This window comes from Zingiber officinale, chromosome 4A (genome assembly GCF_018446385.1).
Source record: "Zingiber officinale cultivar Zhangliang chromosome 4A, Zo_v1.1, whole genome shotgun sequence".
NCBI lineage: Eukaryota > Viridiplantae > Streptophyta > Magnoliopsida > Zingiberales > Zingiberaceae > Zingiber > Zingiber officinale.
The window spans coordinates 101108494-101122846 of NC_055992.1; the positions used below are offsets into that span (position 1 = coordinate 101108494).

At 37.6% G+C, this 14353-nt stretch overlaps 1 non-coding gene across 1 annotated transcript; it reads right to left on the reverse strand.

Moving 5' to 3' along the window:
- Window positions 1-256: 256 nt before the first annotated feature.
- Window positions 257-362, reverse strand: LOC121973943. Its single transcript, XR_006109846.1, has one exon. It is a non-coding gene; the product is annotated as a small nucleolar RNA R71 (small nucleolar RNA).
- Window positions 363-14353: the final 13991 nt, after the last annotated feature.

The window sequence follows — 14353 nt, forward strand, 5'->3', positions numbered from 1 at the left end:
ATGATACAAGGTCATAAATTTGGAGGAGAAATATCAGAAAACTCATACTTCCACCTTGAAGAATTCCTAGAGCTTTACGATATCATGAACTATGAAGGATTGTCTGCAGATGCAGTTTGATTGATGACATTTCTTTTCACTATCAAGGGTAAAGCAAGGATTTAGTTATATTCCCTCCGTCCTCAAAGCATTACGAGTTGGGAAAAATTGGAGCAGCAATTTCTTAATCACTTTTTTCCTCTAAGTAGAAATGTTTACATGAGGAATTGCATCACAAATTTTGCTCAGGCAGATGAAGAATCCCTATTTGAAACATGAGATAGATTCAAGAGTCTACAAAGATAGTGTCTTCATCATGACTTGGAAAGTGGCTGACTCTGCATATATTCTATAAGGAATTTCTTTCTCAGGTAAGTGTTTATTAAATTCATCAGCTGGGGTTTCTTTTATGAACAAAAGTGTGGATGAAGCATATACATTAATTGATCGAGTAACATTGAATCTCCAAGAATGGTCAGATAGAAGTTGGATGGAATTTCACCTGAGAACTTTAGAAGTGAAAGCCATAAAGGTAAAAGAGCCTGTCATACAAAATATAGTTCAACCTTCTAAGATTTTGAAAAATCACAAGTCACAGAATGAGGGATTTAATTAGTTGGAGGCAAGGATTGATAACATAGTTCAAAATGGTTCAAGCATGACCTCCTGTTACGCAACCACAAGCGCACGGTTTCGTCGCTAGTAATAAAAAGATTATCGATTCCATATGGACTAGTTATAAGCACTAGAGATGTCTCACAATGAATTAGCTAAACAATCGACAAAGGAAGTGAATGTAATAAGTAGCAACTCGAAATAGAAATAGAAAATCAAATGTAAGAACTTGGGTTTATGAGAGTTCTAGGAGTTCGGTTTCATTGTGATATTTATCAATGTGAGGTGATCTACCAATTCTTATCCTCAATTGTCATTCATTTGCAGGAAGTTGCTAGTTTTCTCATGCAGAACTTAACCAACAAGGAACTTTTATCTATACCTCTAGTAATTTAATAGTCATAATCCCTATGAAGTCCATTAGCAGGGCCGCCTGTCACCAACGTCCCTTGGTCATACAATATAGAAATACATCACCATTCAATCCACAGAAAGGCATAGGGGATAAATGCACTCAACTATTCCACCTCTTTGTAGAGACTAGCTTCACCTTTCAAGGTGATTACCTAGACGACTGTTAGAAGGGTAGCTTGTCACTAGCGCCCCTCGGTCATACGATCTAGGGAATCCCTCTACAAGATCCACAAGTAGGACAAACATCCAATCAAGCATGATAATTAGATCCAAACACAACAATCCACATAAGATCAAATAAATACAAAACATAACAACATCATTGAGATAGGAAATTGACATATCCATAAGATTCTTACATCAAATTACACCACAAATACTCCCTTATTTCTAGAATAATGAATCTACTCCATAATATAAAGATAGAGATCCAAAGACAAAGAGATCACAAATATTTCAATCTCAATCAAGAGAAGAGATTAGAAATGCTTATCTAGTTACGATGAGTGATCTTCGGAACCAATCCCTAGATTCTGGAGTTGAATCGGAGATGGAATTGCTTTGGAATGCTGGATCAAGGTTGGAGAAGGTGAAGATTGGCCCCAAACTTGATCTCCACAAAAGGGAGAGCTTGCCCCTTTGAAAGGGGGAGAAACCCCTTTTATATAGAGCAGGGCACGACCACCACACGACCCCAACTGCTTTGCTCTCGGCCAAGGTCACACGACCATGTGACCTTCACACGACCGTGCATTTTTCTGCCACTGGTTGGCTCACACAGCCGTGTGGCTCACATGGCCTGGCAAATTTTGGCCTCTGAAATTCTTGCACGGCCATGTGGCACACATGACTTGGGCTTGCCTCTTCTTTGGAAATGTTACATGACCATGTGGAGATGTTGCTTGGGCTGTGTAGATCTACACGACATCGTGCTGCTGGGGTGACATGGTTGTGTGGATCCACACAGCCATGTCAAGCTCCTCCTGTGCTGAAGCTACACGGCCTGCCTGCTCCACACGACCAAGGTCATTTTTCTCCCTACTCCTTCAGCATGGCCGTGTGGCTCATATGGCCAGTGTTGTCTTCCTTTGCTTGTTGGTTGGATCAACCATAAATATCATTTCTTCTCCAAATTTGACTCCTGAAGATAGAAAATATACAAGAGTAGATCTTCAAAAAAAGAAGAGTATTTATACTGAAAGTAAGACAAAGAGTATGAAGGTGCTTAGACAAAGCATGCATAAAATATATGAATATGCGTCAAAACATGCTAAATAAGTGTATATAATCTACGCACATCACACCCCCAGACTTAAACCTTTGCTTACCCTCAAGTAAAATGTCGTAATCTAAACTCATATGTTCTATAATACATTATAATCCCTAGTGTACTTTTCTAAGTCTATCTATAAGTTTCATTGATAAGCATGATCATGGAAATAACTCAAGTATGACATAAGCATAAGTTTCTTGTGCACAGTGCAATAAGTGACCCAAACTCTTCAGGTTTTAATCTTTGTCCTAATCAAGTCATCATCCAATCGAGTTCCTAATGTTCCCGGTGATAGACACTTACCTGCCACACACTTGGTTCATATTTCTCAATTAACCCAAGGTCTCAAAGGTGTGCTCGATATCAAGAGAAACATAGAAGTCATTTCCCCAGTAACCTTACTCGATCTCAAAGGGGTAACTTACTTGTTTCCACTCACGACAACTATTTTTTATATCCCTTATTCATTATTTTTTCCCTTTATTTAGTGATTGCAAGATGCAACACTTGAACACAAATGTATATAAGTGCAAATATTGGGATATTTTGATTTTTCAAATGAGCTTACATGACTTGAGCATCATCTAGTAACTAAGATGTAGTTTGAGAAATCACCATAGGAACTAAGTACTAAACAAATAGGATGAATCATGACTATTCCAATGATATCAACTATTCAAGCTCAAGTAAAGTGATAATAGAATCCTTAATATTAAGCCAAAACTCGAATTTGTTTCCATACAATACTTAGCTCATATCATGCTACTTAAGATAGAGAAAAGAGGTACACTAAATATACTAGCATTATATCCAAAACATGATGAATCAAGATATAAACGCGCAAACAATTTTGCTCTTAGATAAGTTAGCAGTAATGAGGAATGATGTTCTCAATATGCCACAAAATGTTTCAAAAGACAATCAAGTGACAGTAAAAAAAAACAAGCCAATCAAATAAAACAAAGAAAAACTGAATGCAAGACATAAGCAAAAACTAAATGCAAGCAAAGTAAAAAGAAAAATTGAAAATGTAAAAAAAAATACAAAAATTTTAGGTTATAAACACCCCCCCCCCAAACTTAAACTTTTGATTATCCTGATGAAATCAATATTGTGGTGGTGGAGGGGGAGGGCGGGGAAATGGAGGTCTACACGGTCAGCCAACAGAAAAACTAGGAGTCTCGCTTAGGATCCTATGATATTCATAGAGGGCGTCAACTTATTAACGCGTAACGATCATGCCCTCTATGAACTCTCTCATTCTAGCTTGATCCGTATCATAATCCTGGACAAATTCAGCCACCTGACCCTAAAAGTTCCTTGTGAACTGAAAATGATCTTGCACCTCTCTATACTGGTTATCAGATAAGGTGAAGCGACCCTTTAACATTACTCGTTGGGCCTCTTACTTCTCTTGAAGCGAGTCTAGAGAGGCACAGAAATCTGAAAAATCAAATATGGAGTGACTCGTACCATAGGCAAAAGAGTGCTTAGCAGGTTCCGGATGTCCGGACGGCTACGGGTATCTAGATGACGAGGGCTTAAGGTGGGGCTTGGTGTCTTTAGACAAGGAAGAGACATTCTCGGGATCTAAATCAGTGATCACCCAATTAGTGGGGTTACGAATAGAGGTCCACTCGGGATAAGGAAGGGGTAAAGCAAACCCATCCTTCTTAGGAAAGGCAAAATCATTCTCATCTTGACAAATCAGCTTCATGGCAAGATATGCATCGATATCGATCATGTCATTGCCATGAACAACTTCTAACTCGTCTAGATCATAACCCAGATTTATAGCTATTTGGGTAATCAATCCACCAAAGACAATCAATCCTGAGGATGCTTTCCCGGCTCTCACTAGGTTTTGCAAAAAATCGAAACCAGAATCAAAGTCAACCTTATGTAACATAGCCCATAGAGCATAAAGTTCCACTTTCCTAATGACTCCATCGCTTTCTCCTCTACCAAAATTAATTTTACTCATAACTCGGTTTAAGTATCTAAAGATGAGGTTTTGCATATGGGAAGCTTTAGCTCTAGAAGGCTCATAAGGTTGATCCAGTCTGGTGATTGAATTCCAAAAACTATTCCAATTAAATCTAGGGTCAAACCTACGAGAGCCGCTAGTAGATAAACCAAAATAACTGTTGAAGTCACTAAATGGCCACTGAATTTCTTGATTCATTAACCTAAAAGTAATTTTGTCAACATAATCATCTTCATTTGAATAGTGGACATCTAATGAGCTTAAGAATTCAAATATAATTCGTGAGTATGTAGGAAGATGTGTGTACATAATGTCATCCTAATATAGAGAACTAATCATCCAATCTACATCATCTCTAATTCTTAAAACGTTTAAAATAGTTGGGTCCATGTATCATGTACACACAACCTTCCTTGTGACAAGAATATCAAATCTAGCTTTATGATCCTCATTTCTAAAAATGATATTGAATTCATTATCGTTATCTTCGTCGCGTGCCCTCCATTTTCCTTTCCCCTTTATGACTTTCTCCTTGCCCTTTTCCTTTGATAGATCCTTTTCTTGGCTTAAACCACCACTTCCTTTTCGAAGCTTCTTCAAAAGGTTAGACATGATGTCGAGTTCCAAGAGGGAAAAGTGTTGTTTATTTGGAGAAGTGAGATCTTGAGAGAATGGGTCTTGAAAAATAGGATCTTAGGGAAGGAAGTTGTAGATCTTGAGGGTACAAGAGGCTAATTGTTGTTTAGATCTAGATCTAGATGTGGTTTGTGGGAAAAAATTATTGAGAGATCTAGATCTGAGAGGTTAAGAAGGAAGGTTGAAGATGAGAGAGGGTTGGAGAGAAGACTTGGCTTGGGGGTGTGGCCGACACGGCCATGGCACGACCGTGTCTTATAGACACGGCCAGGTCGAGATGCTCCACACGACCATGTAGATCTACATAGCCCAAGCAGTCCTCCTTTCAGTCAGATTCACATGACCATGCCAAATGACATGGGCAGTGTCATTTCTTCCTTGGCTGGGCTCACACGGCAGTGTGTGTCGCATGGCCGTGTTCATTTTCTTCTCTGTCTTCCTCACACGGCCATGTGTGTCACACGGCCTCCTTCTTCTCCTCCTCTAGAATTTTCACACGGCCGTGTGAAATCACACGACCTTATCCTTCTTCTTCTCGGGTGAACTCACATGGCCAGTGTGAGTCACATGGCCTTGTACTCCTCCACCTCTGTAAGTGCCACACGGCTATGTATGTCACACGGCCGAGTTCTCCTCCTTCTCTAGAAATGTCACATGGCCGTGTATGGTACATGATCGGGCTCTGTCAAGACCAAAAAGTGCTACATTTCCTCTTTTCTGACTTCTCCAATACCTCCATGCCCATGAAATAATCATAGCCAGCTCATGGAAGTTATGTTCAACCTGAAGACAAAAACAACAACGGATTAAAAGCACTAACTAATGAAAAAGAAAACTCAAATTGAATCTAATAAAAGAACCCTTGGGTTGCCACCCAAGAAGTTCTTGTTTAAGGTAATTATCTCGACCCCGTTTCCATTTTCATGGCTATACCCAAGGAGATACGAATTTCTCTCCTAGGGTTGAGTGTGCTCCTTCTTCTCTCATTCTTGCCCTCGGAGGACAGATGCATTTTTCATTTTTAATGGAAGGCCTTCTCCCAATGCTCGCCGGATCATGTTCTTTGTCTGGTAGCCTCCCATGAGGATGGAAGTTCCAATCCTCAAATTTGTAAGCATCTGCCCTACTGCAAACACTTGCTAGAAAAGAAGAGACATGGTTAGAAGAATTAGATAGATCATATTCCAACCTTTTTTTACCGATTACCAATGAAAGTCTATGGTTTTTCACATCAATTATTGCTCTAGCTACTGTAAGGAAGGGTCTTCCCAATATGATTGAAATTTTCAGGTCTTCTTCCATGTCAAGTACCACAAAATCTATGGGAATAAAGCTCCAACCAACCTCTATCAACACATCTTCCACAATATTCATAGGGTACCTGCAAGAATGATTAGCTAATTGTAGAGCCAAGGTAGTAAGTTTAAAGTTTTTGAGCCCTAGCTTATTACAAATTGAGTATAGAATGAGGCTAACACTCGACGCCAAAACACAAAAAGCCTTTTCTATAAATTTAGCTCCTATAGTGCAAGGTATATAAAAGCTTCCTGGATCTTGGAGCTTCGGGGAAGTATTGTAACACCCCAAATTTCATGATTTGAAGTCCTAAAAGATCTTATTAAAATCTAGAAATGCTTTAGAAAAATTCTAGAGATTTTTAGGAATTTATAGAGTATTTTTATGTAATTTTTGGATTTCGTTTGGTATTTTTACCAAAAGGAACAAGTTGCAAAAAAATAAGAAATTAAGCTGAGATTCGAACTGTGAACCTCGGGTTAAGTAAAGATTCGCTTAACCAACAGACCAGACAAGTTTTCATAATTAAATTTATGAAAAATTTATTTAAGTTATACGTAGAAACGAAGGAAGAAATAGGAGTCGGCCGAGTTTCGAAGCCACAACCTCGGCCAAACCGAAGCTTTAAGCGGAGCGGGCTAACCAACTGTCCCACGATTATTTCGTGAACAAATTAATAGCGAAATAGTCTTAAGCCATAAACTTTAGGTTATAAAAGGGGGATAAGTTAGGGATTAATTATCCCGTGACCGAAACCTTTCTCTCCTTCTCCTCTCGCGACGGCGCTGTGCGGGCGATTCCTGCTTGGGCGAAATCGCAGCCGAGCTAGGCTTTGTTTTCCGGCGGCCGGCCAAAGTTCTCCGAGGGGTTTTCTCCACTTCTCGTCGAGGAGAAGCTGTAAGCACGAAGAAGAGCAGGAATTTGAGCTGCCCGAACCCTAGAACCTTCCTTTCTTCTCGGTTTGAGTCCAAGGATAGGTAAGTTGCTACTCACCTGCAGTAGGATAGCTCCGAGGTTTAATCTTTGATTCCCTCCTTGTTTCCGAAGCTTTGCATGAGTTCCTTTGCTTTCTCTGTTTTCGGATTGTGCTGCACAGATTTGCTTAATTGCTGTTTCTTTTCATTTCTGCGGAAGCATGCCTAAGAATTAGTTCTTTTGCGGTTTAGACCAGGATTTCTAAAGCTTGTAAGTTTGGCTTGGTTTCCATGCTAGTGATATTATATTTTGGCCTTTATAAATTGTGCATGATCCTAACCTTTAGGTGATTATGAGTAGCTATAATAGAAAGAGACCAATGTTTATATCCTCTTTGCGTTGCTGCTGCAGTATGCTTTATGTTTTCAATTGTTCTGTGCCATTGGTTTCCTGTAGGATGAGGAGCTCTACCCTTGCCTTAGACCTTTCATGATCAATTTTTTTTGTATAAGCAGTTTTAGATTGTCATGTAGTATCAGATTTATATCCAAAGAAACTTAGTTAAGCATTGTCAATTAGAGGAGCAACATGAAAGAGGAACACCAATATAATATACCATACTGCATGTTCTTCACTTCCTTGATGCTTTAATTCTTCCAATAATATGTAGAACTATGGGTTAAGCATAGATAACATTCCAAGTGGCCTATTTCGTAATGTAAAGGACACACAAGTAGGATGGAATGAAATAAGTATTTAAGGAAGAAAGAAGATGATTGGTATAGCTTGAGAATGTAATTTGAATTCATTCACCTTTATGATTAGTACATCAAATTTAGACGTGTTAGGATTGGTTATGCTGTGGTTTCTTTAAGTTTCGGCAGCTTTCTTTTATTATAGTTTTGAATGCATGTGGGATTGATTAGTAACACAGATTTAAGTTCTTCCTTGTCACTTTAATGGGCATGATCAGTTTATGGATATTCCAGCAAATTCAGTTTTTGGTTTGATTTGCTTTATGGATTATTGTTTTAGTTCTTTCTAGTATGAGATAGTTCTATGCTTTTAGGTTGCTTGTGACCTTAAACAGATTCAGTTTTGTTTGTTTAAGCATTCAATTCTAGGTTATTTAAGTATTTACATTTCAGTTTTGTAAGAAGCAATCTTTTATTAGAAGTATTAATAAGAACAAGTATTTTACTTGAACAAGTATAAGAAAGCTAAAGAAAAGAAAGAAAAGGCCGAGGCCTTAAGTAGATCCCAAAGTCGAGACTTTAGGGATTTTTAGCACACAAGGTGCCTATTAAAATGCCAAGGCATTTAAAGAAGAAGTAATTAAGATTATAAGTATTTTACTTTTAAGAAGAGGCTAGTACCCGACATCCAAGAGCTTGTCGTTAAACAAATCCAGGTGACCATTTCCGAGGTCTTGGCCCTGGTAGACCGAGGTCTGCTCTTTTAGGATTGGTGGCTCGCTACTCCAGCCTATTAGGGAACGCGCATAAGATGGTACTAAGCCTGGGCCCAAGAAGAAGTTGATTATTATTTTGAAGTATTATAAGTATAAGTTTTTGAACAAGTAAAACGAGTTTTACATAAGTATAAAGTATTAAAGAATAAGTCTTTAAACAAGTGGAATAAGATTCAGAAGGTGTTTAGAATTCAGTAAGTTTAGTTCTTTATTCTACCATGTTTATCTAGTGGATGAGTAGTTTCATGTTTACCTATTAGATGAGTAGCATGACTAGCGAGTAGAATCACATGAGTAGATTTCTTAGCTTTTCTTTGCTATTAGTTTGACATGAGCAGTTATGTTTATGCTTTATTTCTTTTAGAGCATATAGTTCTTAGTTCTTTTCGTATACATGCACATTCGTGTTTTTGTGAGTTAGATAGCGCTTACTAAGCAAATTTTGCTTATAGACTACACTTCCTCTTACTGCAGATAAATGAAAAGAAAAGGGTTAGCAAGGAAGGCGACAAGGTGGCGCGGATGGTGTGTGATGCCAGGACTATGGAAGCCTTGGGACTTAGTTTAAGAATTTATTAAGACTGTCATTTATTAAGAATGTATTAGATGAGTCATTTAGTCTTCCGCTGTTAGTTAATTGTATGTTTTTATTTTGTTTCTGCTATTCATTACTTGCATGTATTGTTAAATATGGTCACCGGTACAAGGGAGATTCTGCCGGAATTTTTCGGTAAGGGTTTCCATGTGATTTTTAATCCTACCGGTTAAGTAGAGTTAGTAGTTAAGTAACGGTCATCCTTAGAGAATAGTAGTAGTAAGAAGGGTGGTTGTTACAGTTGGTATCAGAGCAGTTCCCATTCTCCAGCATCACACATCAGCACCATCCTTGCCGTCTTCAAGTAAGAAAGTATTTAATTTTCTTTTATGCTTTCTTTATTATTTGCAGTATAGAGTATCTGCTTATATGTGCTTAGGATAGAAGAAAATTCATGTTTTAATTTTTTATGTTTTGATACATATGCCTAGAAAGAATAGAGACAATTTTAGTTTTGTTTCTCTTATATTCATATACGTAAGTATGCTTAGAAAGTATAGAGAAGATATCAAGCCTTCCAAGGACCACTAATGGGTACGATGCGATATGAATAATATAAGACCGAGAAGTTACGAGACTAAGGAACAAAAGAGTATCATTAGTAGAAGTCATTTAGAACCGAAAGCATGAGGAAGTTACTTAGAAGCATGAGGACAGTATGAGATAGAAATGTCTAGAATTATTCTAAGTTCGAGGACGAACTTTTTATAAGGGAGGGAGAATTGTAACACCCCAAATTTCATGATTTGAAGTCCTAAAAGATCTTATTAAAATCTAGAAATGCTTTAGAAAAATTCTAGAGATTTTTAGGAATTTATAGAGTATTTTTATGTAATTTTTGGATTTCGTTTGGTATTTTTACCAAAAGGAACAAGTTGCAAAAAAATAAGAAATTAAGCCGAGATTCGAACTGTGAACCTCGGGTTAAGTAAAGATTCGCTTAACCAACAGACCAGACAAGTTTTCATAATTAAATTTATGAAAAATTTATTTAAGTTATACGTAGAAACGAAGGAAGAAATAGGAGTCGGCCGAGTTTCGAAGCCACAACCTCGGCCAAACCGAAGCTTTAAGCGGAGCGGGCTAACCAACTGTCCCACGATTATTTCGTGAACAAATTAATAGCGAAATAGTCTTAAGCCATAAACTTTAGGTTATAAAAGAGGGATAAGTTAGGGATTAATTATCCCGTGACCGAAACCTTTCTCTCCTTCTCCTCTCGCGACGGCGCTGTGCGGGCGATTCCTGCTTGGGCGAAATCGCAGCCGAGCTAGGCTTTGTTTTCCGGCGGCCGGCCAAAGTTCTCCGAGGGGTTTTCTCCACTTCTCGTCGAGGAGAAGCTGTAAGCACGAAGAAGAGCAGGAATTTGAGCTGCCCGAACCCTAGAACCTTCCTTTCTTCTCGGTTTGAGTCCAAGGATAGGTAAGTTGCTACTCACCTGCAGTAGGATAGCTCCGAGGTTTAATCTTTGATTCCCTCCTTGTTTCCGAAGCTTTGCATGAGTTCCTTTGCTTTCTCTGTTTTCGGATTGTGCTGCACAGATTTGCTTAATTGCTGTTTCTTTTCATTTCTGCGGAAGCATGCCTAAGAATTAGTTCTTTTGCGGTTTAGACCAGGATTTCTAAAGCTTGTAAGTTTGGCTTGGTTTCCATGCTAGTGATATTATATTTTGGCCTTTATAAATTGTGCATGATCCTAACCTTTAGGTGATTATGAGTAGCTATAATAGAAAGAGACCAATGTTTATATCCTCTTTGCGTTGCTGCTGCAGTATGCTTTATGTTTTCAATTGTTCTGTGCCATTGGTTTCCTGTAGGATGAGGAGCTCTACCCTTGCCTTAGACCTTTCATGATCAATTTTTTTTGTATAAGCAGTTTTAGATTGTCATGTAGTATCAGATTTATATCCAAAGAAACTTAGTTAAGCATTGTCAATTAGAGGAGCAACATGAAAGAGGAACACCAATATAATATACCATACTGCATGTTCTTCACTTCCTTGATGCTTTAATTCTTCCAATAATATGTAGAACTATGGGTTAAGTATAGATAACATTCCAGGTGGCCTATTTCGTAATGTAAAGGACACACAAGTAGGATGGAATGAAATAAGTATTTAAGGAAGAAAGAAGATGATTGGTATAGCTTGAGAATGTAATTTGAATTCATTCACCTTTATGATTAGTACATCAAATTTAGACGTGTTAGGATTGGTTATGCTGTGGTTTCTTTAAGTTTCGGCAGCTTTCTTTTATTATAGTTTTGAATGCATGTGGGATTGATTAGTAACACAGATTTAAGTTCTTCCTTGTCACTTTAATGGGCATGATCAGTTTATGGATATTCCAGCAAATTCAGTTTTTGGTTTGATTTGCTTTATGGATTATTGTTTTAGTTCTTTCTAGTATGAGATAGTTCTATGCTTTTAGGTTGCTTGTGACCTTAAACAGATTCAGTTTTGTTTGTTTAAGCATTCAATTCTAGGTTGTTTAAGTATTTACATTTCAGTTTTGTAAGAAGCAATCTTTTATTAGAAGTATTAATAAGAACAAGTATTTTACTTGAACAAGTATAAGAAAGCTAAAGAAAAGAAAGAAAAGGCCGAGGCCTTAAGTAGATCCCAAAGTCGAGACTTTAGGGATTTTTAGCACACAAGGTGCCTATTAAAATGCCAAGGCATTTAAAGAAGAAGTAATTAAGATTATAAGTATTTTACTTTTAAGAAGAGGCTAGTACCCGACATCCAAGAGCTTGTCGTTAAACAAATCCAGGTGACCATTTCCGAGGTCTTGGCCCTGGTAGACCGAGGTCTGCTCTTTTAGGATTGGTGGCTCGCTACCCCAGCCTATTAGGGAACGCGCATAAGATGGTACTAAGCCTGGGCCCAAGAAGAAGTTGATTATTATTTTGAAGTATTATAAGTATAAGTTTTTGAACAAGTAAAATGAGTTTTACATAAGTATAAAGTATTAAAGAATAAGTCTTTAAACAAGTGGAATAAGATTCAGAAGGTGTTTAGAATTCAGTAAGTTTAGTTCTTTATTCTACCATGTTTATCTAGTGGATGAGTAGTTTCATGTTTACCTATTAGATGAGTAGCATGACTAGCGAGTAGAATCACATGAGTAGATTTCTTAGCTTTTCTTTGCTATTAGTTTGACATGAGCAGTTATGTTTATGCTTTATTTCTTTTAGAGCATATAGTTCCTAGTTCTTTTCGTATACATGCACATTCGTGTTTTTGTGAGTTAGATAGCGCTTACTAAGCAAATTTTGCTTATAGACTACACTTCCTCTTACTGCAGATAAATGAAAAGAAAAGGGTTAGCAAGGAAGGCGACAAGGTGGCGCGGATGGTGTGTGATGCCAGGACTATGGAAGCCTTGGGACTTAGTTTAAGAATTTATTAAGACTGTCATTTATTAAGAATGTATTAGATGAGTCATTTAGTCTTCCGCTGTTAGTTAATTGTATGTTTTTATTTTGTTTCTGCTATTCATTACTTGCATGTATTGTTAAATATGGTCACCGGTACAAGGGAGATTCTGCCGGAATTTTTCGGTAAGGGTTTCCATGTGATTTTTAATCCTACCGGTTAAGTAGAGTTAGTAGTTAAGTAACGGTCATCCTTAGAGAATAGTAGTAGTTAGAAGGGTGGTCGTTACAAGTATTCTTCTCAAATAAAGCACTACATTCTTTAGTAAGAGCTACGATCTCGATGTCTCCTTTTCTTCTTTTGTTGGATATAATATCCTTTAGAAATTTAGAAAACTTTGGCATTTGTTGAATTGCATCAATCAGAGGTACCTCAACACAAATATCTTTAACTTTATCTAGAAATCTGCCGAACTCTTCATCTTTCTTCATCATGACTAATCTTTGAGGAAAAGGGATTACTTGGATTTGAGGGTAAAGTGGAAGAGTCTCTTCAACCTTCTTGGCACTCTCCTCTTCATATTGAATCTGAATTTGTTCAAGTGTTGGAGGAGAGAGCTCTTCTTGAATTTTCATCCCTTTTGGAGCAGTCACGTGAGGATCTCCTAAGGTCCGTCCACTCCTAAGTTCAATTTTGTTGCAGTCTTCCATTGGGTTGACATCAGGTTTACCTGAAAATTGTCCTAATGCTCTTAAAGGTGATGAAGCTATCTGGGCAATTTGGCTATCTTGTATTTTCTGGAGCTTCTTTGAATTATCCATTCTCTGAGTGAGTAGCTTAATCTCTTGTTTCATTTCATTTTGATTGGAAATAACTTCTTCAATCATTTTCTCCAATTTAGAATTGATAGCCTTGAGAAGATTGTTGTTGATAGCTTTGCTGTCCAGGCCGATAGCTTGGTCTAACTCCCTGTGGATGGCCCTTGTTCTTGATTATTTCTATAAGAGAAATTTGGATGATTCTTCCAACTAGGGTTGTATGTGTTGGAGTATGAATTATTCTGTTTCTTATTGTAACTCATGATAGCATCACATTGCTCTAATTGATTAATTTATGTAGAAATATCTCCTAAAGGACATGAGTCTTGAGAATGATCTAAGCTTCCACAAGTTTCACAAACGCATACTATGGCATTGACTGATGCAGAATTTGCTCCCATATTTTCTATCTTTTTAGTAATGGCATCTAGTTTTGAAGACATCAAAGTGATTACATCTACATTAAATTTTCCTGATGCTTTAACTGGGTTTGGATAGGAATAGCCTCCACTTCTTTCTGTTGCCCATTGATGATGGTTTTGCGCTACACTCTCAATAATATCCTCGACCTCATCTAAACTTTTATTCATAAGTGCCCCTCCAGTTGTAGAATCTAAAGACACCTTAGTATGATAGTTGATGCCGTTATAAAAAGTATATAGAACTAGCCATTTTTCTAACCCATGATGTGGCATTGTCTGAGCATATTGTTGTATTTATCCCATGCTTCAAATAAAGATTCTAAGTCTGACTATCTGAAGCTTGCAATTAGATTTCTCATATGAGCGGTCTTACTTGGAGGATAGAATTTATCAAGGAATTGTTACTCACATTGCTCCTAAGTGGTTATGGTATTAGTTGGTAAAGAGTTCAACCATTCTTTTGCTCTATCTCTTAAAGAAAACCCAAATAATAATA